Below are 22,553 nucleotides of genomic sequence, written 5' to 3'. Positions count from 1 at the left end.
CCTCAGAGGTTCAGGCTTCTGTGTGATGCCCTCTCTGACCCCCACCTCCATGCCCCCAGAAGACATTTCATGGCCCACTCTGTGCTTGATGACCACAGGCAATGTCGGGTTCCTCCATGAGCGAGTCGGAAGCGGGAAGTGCCCCCTGAATCGTCTGGAACTTGCCACAAAGCTCACAGCGTTCAGAGGTGTGTGAACAAGCTAAGGCCACCATGAAGCCTCATCCCCGCAACGACAGGCCGACAGTCTGGGTGCTCCAGATATCATTTCTAGTGCCACAACAAAGCGGTCACAGCCAACCCCTTCAGTCACCGCCGGGGGCTGTCGCCGACAGTCAACACCTTTTCACTTTTAACATTAATTTTAGGTTCGCTAGGCAAAATGGTTCGCTAGGCAAAATGATCGAACTAGGTTTTTGCACAGCCTGTGCCTGGCACATTTTTGACACTATGTGAATATCAGATGGTAACAGTAAAGAGAAGAGTCAGAGTGTTTGCTTCAGGACAGACGCCAAGAGCTCCGTGGGGATGGGAATAAGCACGTACTACCACAACCGCCTGGCTGAGAAAGGACAGTGCCAGGTTCTGGGACAGCCACTGACGACCCCCCAAGCCTCCCGGAGCTCCCCTGAGAGCCGAGATCTCTCGCCACTTCTCTCTCTCTTGACAAGATGCATCCTGCTCACTGTGGAGTTTGAAGCTGAGCCTCATGGCTACTAAGTTAAATAAACCTCCCAACTCCAACCCTCCAACGAGTAGATTCGAATGTGTTCCGCGTCACTTAGCTAGGAGTCTACAGCACACAGATCTCCTAAAAATTTTAAATTAAATATTGAAACGTCATTTCACTTACCTTCTGTGTTTATATGCTTCAGGTTCGGAATCGCTTTCTGTACTTTAGACAGCTCCTTGGGCCTTCGTGGTTCTGATTTCTGACACCGGGCATATGTGGGAAGGATGGGAGATGGTGGTGTCTCTGGGTAAGTGTGAGATCCCTTCAGATTCTGTGACTCTATGACTCTAATCACACACATGTACATATATATTCAGTGAAATCTGCCGGTCTCCATCTGGATTCAAAATGTATGTGTTGGGGCGCCTGGCTGGCTCAGTTGGTAGAGCATGTGACTCTTTCAGGGTCATGAGTTCAAGCCCCATGACGCGCACAGAGCTTATCTTGAACAAACAAATAAATAAAATATACGTGTCAAGAAGACCATACAATTCGTTCTAGAAGCAAGAGTGGACATTGTCTACTACTCTTTTACCTTCCTCTAAAGTCTGAGCGTACAAAAGATTGTACAATTTCATCTTTGGTCTGTTAGCTGATTTCTTAAGAGTTCTGTTTATTTAGCAAACATTATTGGATTCGTGCACTGAAGTCTCAACTCCAGAAACAGGGCTTCTGGTCCCAGTGCTGGCAACTATTTTTGATATATCATCTGTGTCTCCCTCCCTGTCCCTGAAACCTGAAATGCTTGCTTGGTAAGATGAAGGCCCTGGACAAACCCTCACCGAGTGATGGAAACATATCCGTCAACTCTACATGCACGAGAAAGGGTTCGTGGGGACCCAGAAGGGTCATGCATTTTAGGAAATCTGAAATCCGGTTCTATTTTTTTTGTCCAGGGTCGCTATAAAGGAAGGGCAAGCACCCATGCTGACCCTACCCCTAACCCTCTGCAGGTTGGATACTTTATCTACAAAGCATCACCTTCAATTTAATGCTCAGAGCGGCCACGTGAGATGGGCATCATCAAGGAGGATGCAGAAGGTCTGAGGCCAGCCCAGCCCAGGCCCCTCAGCACTTGGGGACAAATCAGGACATGCACCTAGAGGTCTAGGATTGCTCAAACCACGGACACCTGAGTCAGTCCCGGCGCCTGCCAAAAACGCGTATTCCCAGGCCACAACCAAGTCAGTCTGGATTTGTAAAAGTTTCCCCAGCCTGGGAAATGGACATCTTACACAGCTCCCCAGATGCTTCTGATGCTCACTGATGCTCAAGACCTGCAGCCAAAGGGCAGCAATTAAAGGGCTGATGCCGGGTCCGCTCTCCTTAGGAGTCGCCCACATGCCAATAGCAGCAGTAATCACCCCACTCTCCGGGATGCCTAGCGTAGCCACGGGCGATGGCAGAGGCCGGCAGCACTGTCCAGACATTACTACTTCCTTTTGGACTTCACCGCACGGGCAGAGCACCAGGCGGGGCCATGGGAGAGGTTGCTGCCAGCGTCACTGTGGGACATCGCCCCTAGAACACAGATGGGCTTACAGCTCATTGTTGTACCCTGTGAGAAGCCAGGCTCTACATGGAGGTTGGGGGACCTCCTTCTGGATGGCTCCTTTAGCCACTACCCATTTCCCTGGCCTGGAACAGAAGAAAGATACATGCCTGCTCTCTTCTCACCCTGCATTATGTCCTGGTGCTACAGATTCAAATGCCCATCACACAACGGGATCTCCCCATTTCCCTGGCCTGGCATGACCACCCACACTGGACAAAACCTGAACTGTTCAAAGAACCGACCTGCTTCCTATCGTGAGAAAACATCTTCTCTCGAAGCTGTAATAGCTATTATTTTTGAAAATATTAAGACATTAGCAAAGCTGAGTGTCAAAATTGCACACATCCTTTCCAATGGCCAGTGTCTTTGAGGGGCGCCTGGGTAGCTCAGTCAGTTAAACATCTAACTTCGGCTCAGGTCACGATCTTACGGTTCGTGAGTTTGAGCTCCACACTGGGCTCTGTGCTGATAGCTCAGATCCGGAGACTGCTTCGGATTCTGTGTCTCCCTCCCTTTCTATCCCTCCCCTGCTCACGCTCTCTTTCAAAAATAAATAAACGTTAAAAAAATTTTTTTAAGGGGCGTCTGGGTGGCTCAGTCAGTTAAGCATCCGACTTCAGCTCAGGTCATGATCTCACAGTCTTTGTGAGTTCGAGCCCCACATCAGGCTCTATGCTGACAGCTCAGAGCCTGGAGCTTGCTTCAGACTCTGTGTCTCCCTCTCTCTCTCTCTCTCTCTGCCCCTCCCCTGCTCATGCTCTGTCTCTCTCAGACTCAAAAATGAATAAAAACACTAAAAATTTTTTTAATTTTTAAGATAAATAAATAAAATGGCCAGCATCTTCTATATCTCTGTGCATTTTCCTCTTCCACATATCTTTTTTTTTTTGTTTATAGAAGATGAATAATAATCTCTCACATTTATATAGAACTTTATCATCTTCCAAGTACTTTTACTCACATTATCTCAGATATGTTATCTCAGATATCTCAGATATACCAGCCAGGGAGGCTGCTCAGACGGGAATCATGATCTCCATTTTAGCAATGACACAGGAGCAGAGATAGGGTGGCACGTCTGTCCACCCAGCTCTACCTGTCCCCATAGAGAGAGCACCTGCACACAGGCCTTCCAGCTCTGACCACATCTGACCCTCACGAGAGGCTCTCACTCATCTCCAAATAATTTTTGCCATGAGCAAAGGAGGTCCCTTCAGATCCATGACTGCGCATGAAAGGCCAACCGCTCTTCCCATGACACAGGACACCAGTGGTCCAGCGGCCATGGTTAAGGACGGACCATCCGATTAATATACATGGACCCAAATGCTGGTGCCGAAGTCCAGACCCTGCTGGAATGCTCACTGGTAGGTCGCTATACCTGTAGGTTGGGGAAAACAAGGAAAAACAGAAGCTAAGAGGAAGGAAGCCTGGTGTGTGTCGGGGAAGCCTGCTAGAGCTCCAACACCGAATCCACTGGAGCAGGCAGCGAGAGCGAGGATGTCGGGTCTTAGGCTGAATCTTCCACGGGACCCCAAGGTCAGTGTCACACCAAAAGTAATGCAAGGGAATGAAGTGACACACGCTTTTCAGCGTCTCAAGGTCAGAATTTCAGCAATGTACAGACAGCCTTAGAAGCGCGTGAGGAATCTGATTTACGCTGGGTATGGAGGGTCGAGGCTAGTCCGTGGGAGCCGTGAAACAAGTTCTAGGTCTAGCGTTCTAGACTGACTCCCCACACGTGGACGCGCATCATTATTGTTGAGATTTGGGATGAAAGAAGCCTGGACTCAGAGTAGAAATCTGGGTTAGCACGACCATTCCTTAAGAATGTCACCAGGCACCAGCCTCCGAGCTTCGGATGGCTACCTACCCACAACTGAGGTGCCTGGAGGTTCTAATCCATAAGGTATGAACTTCCCTCAAGTCAGGCCAGAAAGGACAATCTGGTTTGGCACTGAAACACAGCGTCTGGCATAGACATTATGACCAAAACATTACATAGGTGAAAAACACTGCAATCTTAAAGACTGGGCTGCAAGTAACAGATAGATCACAGAGGGTCAAGGCTCTAAGACCCATGGAACACAAGCAGCAGCCCACAGCATGTTGCTACAGTATATAAGCCCTGTATTTGCTGCTCTGGCTTCAGCACTCAGAACAGTATACGGCCTCTCAAATGCACTCAGTCACTATTTGTGGAAGGAATGACCTCCTGAGCTGGTCACCAAGGAACAGGAGAACCTAGAACCAGGACTTCCAAATCAAAGTTAACCAAACCAGCCCTGAGGCCCGCCTTCCCTGTTCCCCTCTTCTTAGAGGTCAAGTTCTAATGATCCGTTGAGTAAAAACGGTCATTTCTCAGTGAACTCCGGGCCCTTCCGAGTACAGCATTAACGTGGGCCGTTGTGAATCCAGAGTCACAAGACTTCTGGGCTAGCAGACATCTTAGAAGCCACCTGACCTCCCCACCTTTAGGAGAGAGGATGAAGTAGAGGCTTAGGGAGGAAATTTCTAGAACTTAGAACCAGGAAGTGGTAACTGAAGCAATGGTAAAATTTTTTTTAATAAAAAAAAAAAAAAGACTTTGGCTTTGAAGGAGGCATATGGTTCCCTACCAAGATGCCTGAAAAGGTTGAATTAATTGATGCTTCTGCCCAGGTGGGGAGCATGGGGTCATGTCAGTTTCTAAACCTGAAGCCCCTTAATTCCTGGCAATGTGGAATTTCCAGTAAGAGGAGAAGAAAAACTTGAACAGGATCATTAAAAAGTACCAGAAGCCTCAGATACTAAACAGCCCTTCAACAATAGGCTGGCGAAGGAACAGCACAGATTAGATTTCCCAGGGAAAAACAAAACAAAACAAAACAAAAAACCTCTCTCACTAGTTTTAGACACTAGAGGAGAATGTGCTCCAGGCAAGACCCATTTTAGGCTTCACGAAACCCAGCTGGCTAGGAGGACCATCGGACACACAGGAGAAATCCAGAGAACAGATGGGGTGCCTTTCTCTACCTGCAACCTGGCCCAGAGGAGTTCTGCAGTTACAGCGGGGGCCGGAAGGTGCTGGTCCCAGCCTGGGGCAGTGGCCAAGCCCCAGTGACACCACAGGGAATGCCTGCAGCCTACACAACACACTGTGTGAGCGCCCTGCTCCGCCCTGCCCTGCTGACAAGTTCAGGATGGGGACCAGTCTCCAGGGTCCCCAAACTGTGGTGCTATCCAAAACTCCCACCCTGTCCCCATCATCAGCCCCCACACCCCACAAGCTCTGGCCAAAAGCACTGGCCCCGGGGCAAGGAGGAAGCAGGCTGGGGTCTCTTCTGGGTCAGGCAGGGGCACTGGATGAGGGCAGGTACTCACACTCTTACAGACCCCTCGTGAAAAAGCCTCTGCTCTCGGGGGCATCATGGGGTCTGGGGCCGTGCAGGTGTTAGAACTCACTCCCAGTTGTGAGTGAGCTCTGTGCTCCCTGTCTGAGCTGCCTGGAGCCAGCAGAGTCCAGCCCTCTGCCCTCTGCAAGCTGGTGCCAGAAACTAAAACCGGTCTGCAGTCTGGTTCATCGTCCCCTCTTAGATCACTCTGCCTGCCTGAGAGTCTTGTTGGAATTCATCGTTCTATATGTGTACTTACTCGAGGTTGTGCATTTTATATTTAAACACATCCGGGTTTCTACATCCCTTTGGGCCACACAACATGGCTTTTTACCTAACAGAGCTCTAATAAAGGAAAGAGCAAAGAAAAAGCGTGACATTTCCCTCTGGCAAAGTTTACCTTTGCACCACTATCCTCATAACACATACAGCACAGAGTGAGTTTTATTGGAGTTGTTACCAGCCTGGTTTTATTTCTTTATACAAATTCATCTAAGGGCCTCCGGGGGACGCATGAGGCCACTGGAAGAAACCCAGAAGGCCCCTCTGCGGCCAGCTCAAGTATCAAAGCCTAGACCACACCTCCCCCTGGGTCTCCCTGTACCCATTGGACTAACTGTCCCCAGCTTGAAAAACCACATGCCTGAGAGTCCACCGTTCTGCATTCCCCATCCTGCTCTGCCCCTTTAACTCTGGCCTTGAACAGGCCATCAAACCCTTCTGAACCTCACTTCCCACTGCTGTGAAACGTGGTGACCGTCTCATCCTGTGTGAGGATAAAATGAGAGTAAATGGAGATCATGTGACACTATAACAGGCCATCAATAATTGATAGTTGATTGTGCCGGGACACAACTGAGCAGTGAAGGGGATGTTCTCACTGGCCCTTTTCTTGCACGACAGCTACATGTCACCTGATAGAGGAGACTGAGAAGCAAGGCCACCCCAGATGTGAAAGTTGGATGAATCCAATGGCCACTGTCATTCTACCCGATCCACCTGCCACCCTAGACCCAGGTGATCCCTCCTCTTCCCGGAGGAAATACTTTCTTCCCTTGGCTGCCCAGACTGCACCTGCTACAGCCTCCCAGCTGTTCTCTCTGGCCCAGGTCCTCCCGCTCTGCCCCCTCGGCAAGGGAGTGCTCTAGGCTCCCTTTCCTGTCTGCACCGCCCCGGGCCATCTCGTCCAGCCTTGCTGGTTTAGGTACCATCTCACACGGATGACTCCCAAACTGACACTTCTCCCGACCTCTGCGGCCCTGTACCCAAGTCCCCACTCACTGTCGGCATCTGGATACCCTGGAGGCATCTGATGCTTAGCGGCTCCAAACACAGGCCCCTGGTCAACCCTCACCCACCCAAGTGTCCTCTCTCTATAGACCTCTCCATCCTTACAGCAGCCCCACCCATCCAGTTACGGACACCCTCCTTGACTCCTCAAATCAACCACTCTCCACAAAGAACCCATCCGAGTATGTGTCAGTCCTCCCTTTAAGGTATGTGCATGCTACTCCCTGCTCCCTGCTCCCATGGGTCCCTCTAGGTCCCTGCATACAGTCCTGCCTCCTACCTGCCCTCCTCAGCCCAATGTCAACGGAGCATAGGGGGGCCCTCAGATTCTGTCCCTCCTCTGCTCAGCACCCTGCCGTGCCCCCCCTACCCGCCCCCTGCCGCCATCCTGCTGCATAAAGCCAAGATCATGCCAACAGTCAGCAAGACCCCACTGACTCTGTGCCTCACCCCTTCCCTCGCTGGGCCCCAGCCAGGCCAGCCTCCCTGTCCCTCTGATCTTCCCTCACCGTCTCTTCATCCCCATGTGGGCATTTATGTCTGTCAGTCTCTCACCCCATGTGTCCCCCCAGCTGGCCAAGCTGGCACACGGCGGGAGGGATCACACTGCCGCTCTGGGGGTGGCAAGAAGAGGACCATCTTCCTCCAAAGAGCGAAATACTGGGAGGACAGTGTGAATTCCAGTGTCTTCAGGTGTGTGGACAACACGCTCTGAAAGTGCCTCCAACCTCACTCCCTATTGGACCATCCACCCCGCTACGCAGGCATGGCCTCGGGATCCCCCTCCGCACCACAGAGACGATGATGATACCTCATCCCCTGGGGTCTTTTGACATACGAGCTTCTTCTGTAAATTCTAAAATGCTACACAAATCCAACATCGTGTAACTTTCTCTAGACTTCTTTCCGTGATCTGTCTTCCACGCTCCAAACCCCGAGCCCTGCGCCACCCGCCCGATACGGTGACACAGACTTCCCCCGACACCTCAAAGTCAGAAATGCTCAGGCGTGACATGTTTTCCCTCCTTTCCCTCCCTTTCCCCGTTCTAGCTTCCAGTCACCCGCCGCCGGCTGCAGGGTAATCATCACCTCTTCCCGATCCGTATCAGCCCAGTCCAACCAGACTCCGATCTTTTTAGCACCGTTTCTGTGATGCTCCTCAAAGCTGTCTCCTGGCTGCATCTCTGACTTGGTCCTCGTCCTCCTGACGGCTTGCCAGAAGCATCACAATGCCTTCCGAGGGGCCCGCCACCTGCAGCTGCTTCCTCCTTCAACCCACCCAGGCACGGCAGCCAGAACTTTCTGCCAAAAACCCAGGGCATCTCCGCTATTCAAAAGCTTCCGATGGGCTTGCCCACGGCATACATAGTAAAATCTGAAAATCTACCGCCTTATCCAAAATGCTTCCCTTCCAACTTCATCTCCATTTACACACTCACCACACCTCCACCTACTCAAAGGTTGAAAGCACAGCCCACAGCCCTGAGACCGTCAAGGTCACCGGACACTCCACCTCTCAGCCCTTCCCGCAGCTGTTCCCACTGCCAACACCACCACGCCAAAGCCCTCCCCTCCCTTTAAGATTCTGGGATTCCACATCTTCAAGGGAGCATTCCCAGATGCTCCCAGGGAGAATTCCATTCTCTCTCCCACACCTGGCCCCCACCGTGCCTCACTTGCCCTCATCACATGCGTGCATACACACGGTGTGGCCCCCTGAGTTTGAGACGATTCTGGACAAAGTTTAACGCTAGCCCCTCTCAGGGGACTGTGTATTCTGGCCCCCGTCTTGACCAAAGATCGGTACTGCAGAGACTCAACACAAAAAGGGTACCCTACGGGCAAAGGCCCACAGGTGAGGGCGGGCGGAACATCACCACCACCAACCACCATGGCCATCAACTGGCTAAATCGCCATTGAGTCCTGTGGCAGTGCCACCTGAGAGGGCACAGCTGATGTCCCTTTTACCGACCTCCTGAGGCACCGAAAAGTCTCAGCCACCCGGCCGGCAGCACAGCTGTCAGTAAGGGGCAGAGCCCAGGATAAACCATCTCAGTCTTGCCCCAAGGACTGGGCTCTTCCCACAACCCCTGGCCCCTCCAGGACGGACGGTGACTTAAGTCCCCCTCAGGGACTAACCTCAGACACACCACACTTCCACATTTTGTACAGTGCAGTTTCAAAGAGGGTCAAAGCTAGGGATCCAGGAAAACCTTTGAGGTCTCAAGGAACAGGAGGGCTTATTAGCAGAACAACTGAGCCCAAAAGCAGCCCCCTGATTTGGGATTCTAGAAAGGCTTGTCATCAGATGGCTGATTTCAAGGAAACAAAATAGGCTCATGTTCCTGCTGTGCCCTGCCTAAGTTCTAAAAGGTTAACACGATTAACATTTTCTTTTTCCTCATGCTTTTCAAATTCTTTTTATACTGCTATTATTTCTCCACTGACTCATCCTTTTGTGGGGGGCGGGGGGGGGGTGGAAACACCCTTGTGTTTAGCTCCTTTAAAGCCTTCATAGATTTCCTTTGTCTTCTCTCTTCCTTGCCCTAACCTTTCACATGGGGCCCCGGCACAAGTAAATGAAGCCCAGACAGACACTGGAGATCCTCTGTGCAGAACATGTCTTTAAAAGGCTAGCATTCAGAGCACTCATGAAATGTCCTCTTCATGTCCCTCCCTCACAGGGCGTGACGGAGCTCAGGCAAGATGCCACATTGCAGCCAGTGGTTCCTTTAGGCAACTCACAAAACGCATTCATTTTGGGATGCACGCACTGGGAGCTCCACAGGTTGGCATCTGCTTTTCAAGCCATCAGACCGCTGAGCAAAGAGTGCTTCCCGTTTCCATGGGACAGGTTTCACACTTCTCTGGTGTCCTCAGAACACGAGAGGTGCTGGAGAGGTCCCGCAGGGCACTGGAGAAGCAGGGCTGGGCTTCAGGAGCTGTGGGTTCCAATCCCCCTCCGCAGAGGTGGCTGTGACTTAGGACATCCTGCTTAACTCTGGCAGACCTCAGTCTCCCCCTCTGTAAATCCAAGCTCTGGGGAACAATGACTTCTCAGACAGACCCCGTTAGACCTAAAATTTTCCAAATCTTTTAGCCCTTGGGGCAGAGTTCTTCAAAGTTCGCCATTGGGTTTCCATGGTTCAATCAGCAGTAATGAGAGCAGGATTTTAAATCATTTTAGGGAGCGGTCGTGACCGTGCTATTTACTGTGGCTCTGGCAGGATGCCACCGTCCTCTCCCCCCACCTCCCCCACCACTTGGCTTCTGCCAGAGGCTCTGCAGAAGGCGAGAAATGTCCACTGTGGATTCCCAGGATGAAATTTTGTATTTTGCAAAGGTCGTTTCCCTTGGTGTTTGTCTGAGAAAAGCATCAGTGCATAAATCTCAAAGCCGCTGAAGGGAAAAAAAAAAAGTATCCAACTGTGTCTAACATGCAGCTTTTGAAAACCAACTAACCCTTTGGGGCATTTTGCAGAATAAAATACACAGAAAGAATCAACAGGAGGGTGGCATTTAAATTATTCAAAGGAACATCATTAAAGCAAACTTTGCTGTGCTGGTGGGGGCCTGGGTAGAGCCCATGTTCAAGATAAATGCACAACTCCTTTGGGACTCCTAGTACCAATTGTTACAAAATTACAGCCCACAACATTTTATTAGAGCAATAATGCATCTTAAGAAACATAACTGGGCAGGCAGCCGCAATTCTGAATCATTCCTAGGTAACTGACCTGTGGCCTTTGGGCTCACAGACTCAACACTGAGCCCAGAAGGCGCCTGATTGAATCATAGATCTTTTACCCTTCGTAATACTAGATGGAAGAGTTCCATTAAAATGTATATGGGGGCACCTGGGTGGCTCAGTCTGTTAAGCGTCCAACTTCAGGCTCAGGCGATGGATGAGCTCACGGTTTGTGAGTTCGAGCCCCAAGTCGGGTTCTGTGCTGACAGCTCAGAGCCTGGAGCCTGCTTCCGATTCTGTGTCTCCCTCTCTCTCTGCCCCTCCCCCATTTGTGCTCTCTCTCCCAGTCTCAAAAATAAACACTTTTTAAAAATGCAAATGAAGGCAAGAGTACAGGCTTAAGCTGGATGGGAACTCAGCTCCTTAGGGCAGATGTCATTCACAGAATCTTATAAAATCATTCACTCATACAGTGTTGGCTTGACTACATAGATGTGATCAGGAAAAAAAAAATACTGGGGGGAAAAAAACCAGACAAAACTGTACTTTATTCCTGCAATGTGGGAAAATAGATGAATCTGATTTTCCTTGTTAGCCTCTATTATGTTTCCAAATTTTCTACGGGGAGTATGTATTCCCTTAGGAGAAAACAAACATTTTTCAAAAGCAAATGTTCACATGGGTCTTTGCCCAGGCAGTGACTACAGCTAAGTAGGTAAAAGATGCATAATGGAAAGCTTGGATATGACACTTAAGCAAGCCCAGGTATGATCCCTGCTTTGGCCCCACTGCAAGGATCTTTAATCCCCAGAACAGAGCAACCCTGTCTCTCATGCTCCCCACAGTATAAGGGCCTGGCCGGGCGGGCCAAAAGATCTGACAGCTGTTCCCACACCACTAGGGACAAATCCTAAATCTGGCATCCTCTGAAAGTGAACAAGTTTCCTTTCTTCCCCCTGGTCAGAGATCTGGCTTGTAAATACAACGGGCTGTGGAGAGTTTTCAAATAAACATGTTCCTCCTGAAGAAAGCCATGATGATAGCACAACTTTCCCAGAAGAGATTCCATTTACTTCCTCTTCTTTAAGAAATTACTTGGCAACAGGATGTAATTGAATTAAAGCATTTACTTGAACGTATGCCCTCTGGGGCCTGAAGGAAACAGGATATTCTTCTAAGCAACTGGCAGTTGGGGGGTGGGGGTGGTTGTCTGGCCGTGGGTCAGACTTTCTCTGACGTTTAAACACACACATGGGCTCATGGGCTCACACACACACACCCCTCTTTCTGAAGCAAGAAGTCAAGATCTCTTAAGAGATATGCCAGCAAAAAGCAACAGGCTCTCATTTCCAGGTCCTACAAAAATTCTTGGGAACACCAACTCCTGGCATTCTGCACTTGGCCTTGGAAGCCATGGAAAAAGCCCTCGTTGCAGCCTGTTCTCCATGGAAATTAGAAGCAGTGATTTCATTGTGGAATAAAATCCACTTGGGGCAGGGGGAGTCCTGACCATTCTAGCCTAAAAAATGTATTGTATTTGAGCTGTTTAAATATTGCATAAAATCCAATATCCCAGCGGTCTTCTTTCTAGGTTAGAACATTTTCCGATTTGACGGTCAGTATGTGTCTTTTTCTTTCCTTTTTCTCTTTTTATTCTTGTTTTAGTAAAAGCATATCTAGACCAAGAACATTCTCTGGTGCTGTAGGCTGTCAATAAATATTTATTGATGAACGGAGTATGGCAGGGGAAAGGAACAGGTGCATGTCCCTTCTGGGGGCCAGCAGGTCAAGGCCAGGTTGGAGGGGCAGATTTCAGAGCTGGTGGTTTTTCCCTTTGGTACTAATAGGGTCCAGAGGCTTGGATTCTGGCTCTGATGAGACCACCCTCTGGCTGGAGACGTGCAGCAAATCACCGAAATTCCCAGGAGGCCGGTACCTGCCCTTGGTCGCATTCCACCTCTGTCACGACCTGACATACACCTGACCGGCGACCTGCACCTCACCGCTTCCTCTCCCCCTCCACTGGCCCCCTGGGTCTTCCTTCCTCGCCGTGTCTTGCAGCACCCAGTGTAATCAGCAGCAAGTCCGCAGAAGGGACTGGTCTTCTGCTCACTGCTAATCCTTGGTGCAGATTCTAGGGAAGATTCTCAAACAGGTGGTTTATGCATATCGAGGAGGATACTGATGAAGAGAGGCAATGCGCGCTCTAAATGACGCACGTCCTCTCCATGCGCTCTGCAAGGAAGTGTCCCTCTTGCACACGTGTGGCTTACCTGAACAAATAAACTAAAAACCAAGATGCAGAAATGTACACTCTGCAGCCGCCCTCGTGGCTCCTGCCCCTCGTTGGACAGATTATTTCATGCCGTACCGTGCATGATCTGTTCCTCCAGCCTGTGCCAACTGCTTAGCTTCTGTGGAAAAGTGTGCCTTTATGTTTTCATTCAGGTCACGGATAAAAATGTTGAATGGCACAAAGCAAAGGGAGGACACCAGTGGCGGTCCACACCAGAGGTATTTGCAGACCGATGCCAATCTAATATGAATCCTTTAGGGGCAGTGTAGCATGGCGTTTAAGAGCATGTGTAAGAGAGGCAAAGAAACCGGGGCGAGACTCCTATTCTGCTCCTGCTGGCTGTGCAACCTTGGGCAAGCTGCTTAATCTCTCTGAGCCTCAATTTGCTCATCCACAATGTAGGAAAAATCAAGAGTACCTTTTTCATGTGGTTGGTCTGAGGATTCTACGGGACAACACATATAAAAGCCTTAGCCTGCGTCTAACACATGACTTCTCTCTCTCAATAAATAGAAGCAACGTGTTATTCAACAAGTTCCCAAGGACATCATGAGAAAATTTGTTAACACAGATCCAGGAAATCGTATCTTGGACATCAATTTGATATAATAGCGACTCTATCAGGAATGCAATGCATTGACTCGGCCCTGATTGTTTTTAGAGAGCTCACAACAATCCCCAGTCATCTTCAACCAAAGCTGCCCATCTGTTAACTAATCCACTCTGGACATTTGGTGGAGAATGCTGTCACTCCCTCCCGCGTACTGCCGATTATTTCCAGAAGCCATCATTTCCTGCCTCATACAAACCATGACGACTCTGTCTTGTCATCTTGTCGTCTCCTTTTCCTCATTGCCTGGATTTATTTTCTTATTTATTTTCTTATTTTTTTATTTTCTTTCTTTCTTCCTCTCTCTTTTGCCCTCCCTCCCTCCCTCTCTTTCTTTCTTTCTTGAAAGAACCAGGTAGTGGATCTATGAGCTGATTTCTCCAAACTCTCTTAAGAAAATACTAAACAGAACTCAGAGAGCCCCAGGGCCCCATGCAATTTTCTTAATATAATTTATCGTCAAACTGGTTTCCATACAACAACCAGTGCTCATCTCAACAAATGCCCTCCTCCCTGCCTATCACCCCCTTTCCCCTCTCCCCCATCCCCCATCTACCCTTAGTTTGTTCTCTTATGCTTTGCCTCCCTCCCTCTCTGTAACTTGTTCTTTCCCCCTTCCCTTCCCCCACGGTCTCCTGTTACGTTTCTCAAGATCCACAGACGAGTGAAAACATATGGTATCTGTCTTTCTCTGCCTGGCTTATTTCACTCAGCATAATACCCTCCAGTTCCATCCACGTTGCTGCAAATGGCCAGATTTCATTCTTTCTCATTGCCAAGTAGTATTCCCTTGTACGTATAAACCACATCTTCTTTATCCATTCGTCAGTTGATGGACATCTAGGCTCTTTCCATAGTTTGGCTATTGTTGAAAGTGCTGCCATAACCATTGGGGTACATGTGTCCCCGTGCATCAGCCCTCCTGTATCCTTTGGGTAGATTCCTAGCAGTGCTGCTGCTGGGTCATAGGGTGGTTCTATTTTTAATTTTTTGAGGAACCTCCACACTGTTTAATTACTCTGGACTCCAGCTGCTCTGTGAACCTGTGTGCCCCACCCTTTCCATTTTGAGGCATTCTAACCAGCGAGAAAAATGCAAATGAAGCAGGAGCTGGCTAGTTCCCCGTTCTCACTGTCATCTGTTAAACTCACCACCTGCTCTGTCACTTCTGTCCCCTAAGTGAGAAACTTCTCGAAGACTCAGAAGTCAAAGAGCCCATTCAGAAAGCAAATAAACGCAAATGAACACAAACCTGCCTTCAGATCCTTCTTTCCCCCACTTTGCAGAGAAGAAAACCAAGGCTCCTGTCTGCTGCTAATCTATTAAACCAATCACATCAAGAGGTCATATCCTGCTCCAAGCGTCACCAGATGTAGCACCAGCAGAGTCCCCCCATGTGGGGACCATGGTGGGCACTGGCTTGTACATCCCAAACTTCCTCTGCTGGACAGAGGGCAGAGTTTTCCAGGGCAGAAGAAACAGGCAAAGGGACTGAGATATGTAAACAGAGCCAATAACAGATCACCCTTGGCCAATAAAATGCCTTTATGAGGCAATTAGCAGTTCATAAAATCTGCTAAGTAACTTAGAAACCTCTTCACCACTTCTTTAGCGTTTTCCGCTGCTAAAGGGCCCTGGGGAAATATTAGCTCCTACTCGGTGATGAATCACACAACACTGGCAAGGTAGATAGCAGCCACTCACGGGGAGGAGAACTTAGAAAACTGTGTCTGTTCTGCTAACTGATAATCTCGAGTGACCCCGGTTTAACAGTGAACTGTTCCAGGAGACCGCTACGGGGTAGGTCAGGGAAGGAAGAGAATCGACAGTGGCCTGAAACGAAGCCTCATCCCCTTCCCACATGGAACGGGGCATACCCGCCTTGCAGAATTATGGCCAAAATTAGACCTCAAGAACATCCAGAGCCTGGCTCCGTGCCTAGCACCGCCCCAAAACGCACATGCTTGCTAGCACAGGAGTGCTGTTGTTTGAAATCAGCACTCATGAGTGCCCAGAGTCCCCCAGTATTCTTCACCAGAACCCCCTGAAGCGTCACCCACAGCCTTAAAGTGAGAGCCTCAGACTTCGGGAAGGATACGCCTGACTCACCGTCGAGCCTCTCGTCCTGCTCTGCTTTCACTAGAGCAGTTGTTACTACTGTTACTTTTTCCTTTAAATATTTACTTTTGAGAGAGCACAAGCAGGGGAGGGGCAGAGGGGGGGACAGAGGATCCCAAGCGGGCTCTGCACTGACTGCAGCGAGCCTGACGTGGGGCTTGAACTCACGGAACCACGAGATCATGACCTGAGCCGAAGTCGGACGCTCAACGGACTGAGCCACCCAGGTGCCCTGTGACTACTATTATTTTATTTGTTCCTTTTTTTTTTTTCCTTTGGTTTCCCTTAGACCAGGGTGTGAGCCCCGTGAACACTGGGACCTTGTATTTCCATGGCTGCATCCCCAGGACTCAGAGAAGTGCCTCACACATAGTAGGAACTCGACCAACATCTGTTAGATCAAAACATGGGTGGGTCAAGGAATACACACACACATACATCACTTCGCTCAAACATATATCAACATACGGTAGGAAGAATTCAACTTAAATACAGATTACTGTGGATTCCAAAAAAAAAAAAAAGTCTAAGCTCATTATAACAGTAAGTCGGACAGCATAATATTTTCATAAATAGCCAAAGGACCTGAGGCTCAGGGAACTTCGAGGACTAGTTGGGAGGGCAGCGGGAGCCCTGTCCCTTGTCACCTCTTAGCCAATCACTTCTATTTATAAGACTATAGCCTAGAAACAAAAAGAAAAGAGAGACCTGGTAAAGAAATCACTGAGATTAACTCTGCCCGTGATATGGGAAGTAGGAGGATCGCATCAGTTTGTTTTTTCATTCGTTTTTTCACTCATCAGGGGACAGACCTGTGCTATGCCTGGTGTCCTGCAGCCTGGTGGGGTACTCTTCCCACAGTAGGGAAGAGACCATTTAAAGCACCACATACGAAACCAGGTACAGAGGATTCCCTGGGAGCCCCAAAGACAGAGGAAGCAGGTATCAGATGGCCCAACCAAGTCACTAGCTGATTCTGACACTGCATTTGGCTCCACAGAAAACACATCCTTCTTGCCACCATCATGAATGCCAAAAGGAAAAACAAGGATCTCAGCCTCAGAAGACAGGGCTCAAAAACCATGCAGGATAAGAACCAGTGGGATAAGGACTGAGCTCTCCAGAAGGATTTCCGGAAGGAGGAGGGTAAGATCAGTCCCAATTTTCAAAGGTGTTTATTGGAAGTCAATCTTTTACGGACCTGTTTTCTGAAAGTTCCACTTTTCTGCTCCTACGGGTTACCGAAAGACAAAAAAGAAAATTAATTTTTTAAAGGACAAGGAATTTCAGTTCCCTAGTTTTAAAAACATGACCAGGCTAGCTAGCTGTTTGGCACCAATGTGGCCGTTGAGGATGTAAGCAGCTACGAGAGTCCGTATGTTCTATAAAGAAGGGGAGATTCCCTTAAGTGGAGCCTTATCCTTAGAAGGAAAAGCATCAAGAAACCCTTGAGAGGCTTTAGGACACTTACCACCCAAACCCTCATGTCACACTTATAGAAGCAGGAAACTCAATGGGACCCTCTGAGTTCTGGTTCAGACCCTTCCCTGCAGTCACGTGACCTTGAGCAAGCCACTCGATTTCTCGGGGTTTCCTCTCCTGTGAAATGGGTTCTGGTTTGCTGGGATAACCACCCCCTTCAGTGATGCCACACATCCGGCTGTTTGCAGGAATCTGACTCTCTACAGGCTGTGTTCCAGTGTCCTTGTAGGTGGGACAACACCGCATGCTTCCTGCCCCTCCAACCAGAGGACGTGGCTTGTTTTTTGTTCCCAAACACAACCAGTCTAATCCACAGACTGCACCTAAGTCGGCAAGAAAAATTATATAGCTGGAAGCTAAAAATAATTCTGGGGGAAAAAAAAGCACCTCTAAATATCCAACTTCCTTTGCTAAAAATCTGTCCTTTTTAAAGTCAGGAATTTCTCGGTATCGCTCGAATACTATAGACTTTTTCTTCCCTCCCTCCAGGGGCTCCTCAGGATTTTATGCCAACGGATGGGAGCTTTGGATTCAGACAGGATTTCCTGCCCCATCTCTACGCCTTCGGATGGAATCTACTCCCAAAGCAACAAAATGCATCATTGACTCTTGTCTTCCTGCCACTCCCAGAAGGGGGGAGGCTCTCACTACAGATCAGTTGCGGCTTTTGTCTCCTAAAACCTGGGGCATCACTGTCATAAATGGCATGGAATGGTAAGACACTCTGGCTCCTTCCCACCAGCCCCCTCTGCCTGGGTTATCGACGCCCTTGACACCTGCTCCCCTTAGAGTGTCATCATTAGACAGAAAATAACATGACTGCTTATGGTAACAAGCTCTCCAGGGTGGGAGCTGCTTCAAGGCAGGGCTGTGCCTCATTCATTTTTGTGGCCTTAATGCTCAGCCCATAATAGGAGCCCAATGAATCTCAGATGAATGAGGGAGGGAAGGCCGGAAGACCGGCCAACCACACCTTTAACAGCATATATAGGAGCCCAATAAATCTCAGATGAATGAATGAGTGAATGAATAAATGAAGGAAGGCTGGCCACACCTTTAACGGCACATTAAGCAGCTCAATAAATCTCAGATCAATGAGGGAGGGAGGGGGGAGGGAAGGAAGGAAGGAAGGAAGGAAGGAAGGTGGGTGGGAAGAAGGAAGGCCACATCTTTAACAGCATATAATAGGAGCTTAATAAATCTCCGATGAATGAATGAGTGAATAATAAGGCAGGCCGGCCGGCCACACCTTTAAAGGCACATAATAGGAGCCCAATAAATCTCAGATGAGTGAGTGAGTGAGTGAGTGAGTGCATACCACAGCTTTAAGGCAGGCCCGTTACTCTTGGGCCACCCAAAAACATGCTACAGTGACAATGCAACAGACACCACAATCATGTCAACACCTAAGGGCTTGGGGCTATCACTCCCTGAGAACTGGCTACCGTCTGGGGACCCCCACACGCTAACTCATCTTATCCTCACTAAAATTCTCTGATTGGGAGAGAATATGCCATTTACATGAGGTCACACAACAACGAAGCCAGGATTGATTTTTTGTTTTTGTTTTTGAACTGCCATTAAAATCGCATCTTATGCACCACGGAAACAAAATGACAGAACGGATTTCTAAGGTGGCTTGAGAGAATACGTATCTTTAGGACGCGCTACGCTGTGGGCTGGGTTTGCCAAATGCTCTACTGCTGATCCACAGCGAGAAGATGCGGACACAGGCGTCTTCTGAGCACCGATGTCAAAGAGAAGGCAGCCGGGCTCCTGTCACCGGTCTGCCTACGAGGGCCAGCTCTCTCCCTGTAGGAGAGTGCTGGGCCCGCCCGCCCTCCTCCCTGTCTATCTGGCTCCCTTCTTTCATCAATAACACCCACACAGAATCCAACGCGCGTGCCAATGGCGGTCACGGTTACCGTGTAAGAAAATGGAAACAGAATCTGAGTGCTTTTCAGTGTGAGTTAACCCCAAAACCTGTGACGTACGTTCTCGCTTTGCCAGGGCGGGGGTCATGCGGGCCAGCCCACGTGCTTTCGGGAATCTGGTGTTTCTGCCAAATAAATCTGCTGAGATTGTCCTGTGTGTTCATTGAGCTGACAGATCTCAACATTGCTTCAAACCAGAAGCTTCAGGACATGACAAAGGTGTGTGCTCCGGGGAAAAAGAGTACTGTCAGAATTTATAGGTCTACCTGGCTGGCAAAAAACTTGACTCCGAGAGGGGCGTGGGTCCTGGACACAAGACAGCTGGGAAAACCTGTCCTCGCCTTGAAGCTGGGACACGCGCCGGTCAGGACAATGGGAAAAGGGTGCCGGCTCTCTGGAAGCATGCTCTCTCAGAGGCCCTGCGTGTGTCTTCCCCCACATGGCCCTGTGTGACCTGTGCTTTGGGCGCATGGTCTTCACTGCCCTGACATGAAGACCACTATGACCCCCTTTCTCTTCTTCCACCCTTAGGCGCCACTAAAACCTTAGGTCTGCCCCCGAGGACACCTTACAGACGCATCCAGGCAGAGTACAGCCACGGGCAGCTGGGTTCGACTGGGTCCTTCCCACAGGACATGGGCGTGCTCTCCAGGGGCCGCTGACAGGCTCTGTGCAGAGCTGGCCCAGTCAGTGGTTGGAGGTTATCCTCAGGGAGAGACAAGGGGCCTCCCTTTCCTGCCTGCCTCTGAATCTTCACCAGGTAAAATCTAGAGGTCATCAGGCACGCCTCAAGAGGAGGGTGTTATCATAGGAGAATCACCCCCACCCCGACTCCCACACCTGTGCCAGCAAACTCTCGGTCACCCTTCTAGGCTCACCCCAGAGTCTCCCTGCTGTCACCATGAGCACTTCAAACTCCACCAGCTCACCTGGGCCTCGGGCAGGGCTTGGCCAGAAGAGTGACTAACAAAGTTCGTAAGAGAAAAGTCGTCTCTGAGGGGGAAAAAAGGGAAAGGGCAGAGCTAGTATTTATTGGACACTGAACAACAAAGAGCTCCAGGCTTTAACTGTTCTGCCTCCCCCACGAACTTCGTGGGACCAGTATTCTTGTTATCCCACGTCACAGACGAGTAAGCCGAGGCTTCGAGACTGAAGTTAAGAAAGTGGCTCGTTCAAGGCCACAGAGCTGATGAGCAGCAGGGGCCAGATTCCAAGGCAGGCAGTCTGGCTCCAGGGAACCAGAAGTGTGCACGTCCACACTCGCTCTGAGCAGCAAGCCAAAGAGAGGCTCCAGAAATCAGGACGCTGAGAGGGCCAAAGACTCGGGGCTGGCCCTGCACAGCTCCTCAGGACACAGCCCCAGCACCTCCCCCAGGTGTGGAGGAAAGGAGGGTCCCAGGGGAAAAACTCCAGACTGACTTGACTCACGGACGCAACCTCCACCTGCACAGGTGACATGGCAGGAAAGCCACCTAGCGGAACTGAAAGCGGCGGCCCGCCAGCCTGGGGAGCCCCCACGAGGAGCAGCGTCAGCTCTTTCCAGGACGCATGCACCTGCACACCTCGCGAGTGACGCATACGCCCCTAGTGAAGATATATGTTCACAGCGGCAGTTCAGCTGGAGCCCTGTAAAAATAGCCTCCAGGGGAGAGAAAAAAAAAAAAGTCCCCATGCAGAGCCTTGTCCCAGGCCAGGCACCCGGCACAAGGCAGGTGCCAGCAGTGGCCTCAGATGCTGCAGTCACGTTACTGTGACTGAGAAACACCCAGGTCACAACCAGCAGCCACAGTGGCTGGGCGCTGAGGTTTGCACGCCGGCTGGTGGGCATGGGGACGAAGCTGAGTTGGGGGGCATTCCTGCACGCGATGCCTTCATCAGGCTCCGCTCTGTGTCACCAGTCAGGTGCGGCCCACAGGTGCAACCCTTCAGGTGGGTGTCTCTCCAGTCACTTCTCCTCGCTCGCCGCAGCAGCTCTGGCTTATCTCTGCCAGGAGGCTGGAGAGGGCACGGATTTAAACGCGGCTGTGGAATTCAGAGATTCCATTTCTTGCAGAAGGAGAGTGGCAGGGTCACAAGGTGATGGCGGCCTGCTGCTGCCGACGCCACGAGTGAGGCTTGTGGGGCGCGGATGTAGGACGGGCTGGAAGGAGTTGCCTGCGCCGGCTATGAAGACCGGAAGCTGGTGCACACAAGGCCGCGACTCTGCATCGCCCTCAGGGTCCCCGGTGTCCCATGGGCCACCTTACGTAATAACAGAGGGATGGTGCGGACATCAGCCCCCTCATCCGGGAACCCCGAGTGATTTGCCCACGGCCACACGGCCACTTAGCGGCAGGGTTTCTAAGTCCCAAACAGCTGACTCCCATCCTGTGCCCTCCCGATGCACCTCTTCCTCCCCGGGCCCCACCTTGCGCCTATCACCTCCAGCCTGTCTTTCTCAGCTCCTCAGAGACCTTGACCCCCCAGAGCTGGCTCTGCAGCAGCCACAGCCCAGCCCTGACCCACGTCACCACCCTCTCTACTCCATCCGTGCGGTCTCAGTTTGCAGCCCCCATCCCTGCACGTTGCCCCCAGCCCTCTCCACCTGCCACCTGCTCATCTCCCTTCTTTTAAGAAGCTCCCTTTTAACTTCTCCAAACCTCGGTTTGAAGCCTCCAGCCCCGTCTACCGGAGCAAACCCCAACACGGGGTCCCTGTGCACATTCCCCGGCCATCATGGGGGCTCGCCTCGCCCTCCCTGCCTTCTCACGGACTCCGGAGCCAATGCTCCCATACAACAGTCGCTTCGGAATCTCTCCTCCCTAAATGTCCACTTGTGCCTTCTCTCCCCCTCTCCGAACCCCACCGCCGGCACCTTCTCTTGGTGCCCAAGAAGACAGTGGCTATTTGCTGCAAGCACCCGTTGTCTGTCCACCACACCCTCAAATATTCGCCTCACCCCCCCATTTTGCTCTGCTGCGCCTGTATTTGAGCGTGGGGATAACGGCTTTGCCATTGTGAGGGTAACCCCCCTGCTCGTGGGCAGCTCTCTCCCACCCTCTCCAGAGCAGGCTCCACGCAGTACCTTCCTTTCTCTCCGGCATGTGCTGAGTCAGCTCCTTCCCCGTCGGGGAGCATGATCTGGACTCACAGCTTTGGGAGACGGTTGACCCCTCTGCTTTGACCTTTTTTTACCACCACCCACGCTTTCCCTACCCCCTTAATCCCAGCGCCTCCGGCTCTATGGAGGCACCTTCTTGAAATTTCTCTAGACCTTTGATCCCTCTAGATCCCTTTGAGGGATCAGCTCCAACAACCAGATCTTAACCTTCATTTTCTCTAATCTCCTGGCATCAACTGCAACCGTCCACATGTGGTGTTTTCTTCTTCGGACACATACACACACTCCCTCTCTCTCCCCTGCAAGTGGCAACTGAGTGCTTTCTATAGCTTCTTCCTAACTTGGGGCTCTTCCTTTAACTACTCCTTCCTCT

General features: G+C 50.5%; 1 protein-coding gene across 5 annotated transcripts in view; it reads right to left on the bottom strand.

The window, feature by feature from the left end:
* Positions 1–22,553, bottom strand: part of SLCO3A1 (solute carrier organic anion transporter family member 3A1) — a 311,321-nt gene that overhangs the window by 129,203 nt on the left and 159,565 nt on the right. The gene's annotated exons all lie outside the window — the stretch shown is intronic.

Source organism: Prionailurus bengalensis, chromosome B3, assembly GCF_016509475.1.
Source record: "Prionailurus bengalensis isolate Pbe53 chromosome B3, Fcat_Pben_1.1_paternal_pri, whole genome shotgun sequence".
Lineage (NCBI taxonomy): Eukaryota > Metazoa > Chordata > Mammalia > Carnivora > Felidae > Prionailurus > Prionailurus bengalensis.
The sequence above is the reverse complement of the archived record's forward strand: the minus strand, read 5'-3'. Positions and strand labels throughout refer to the sequence as shown.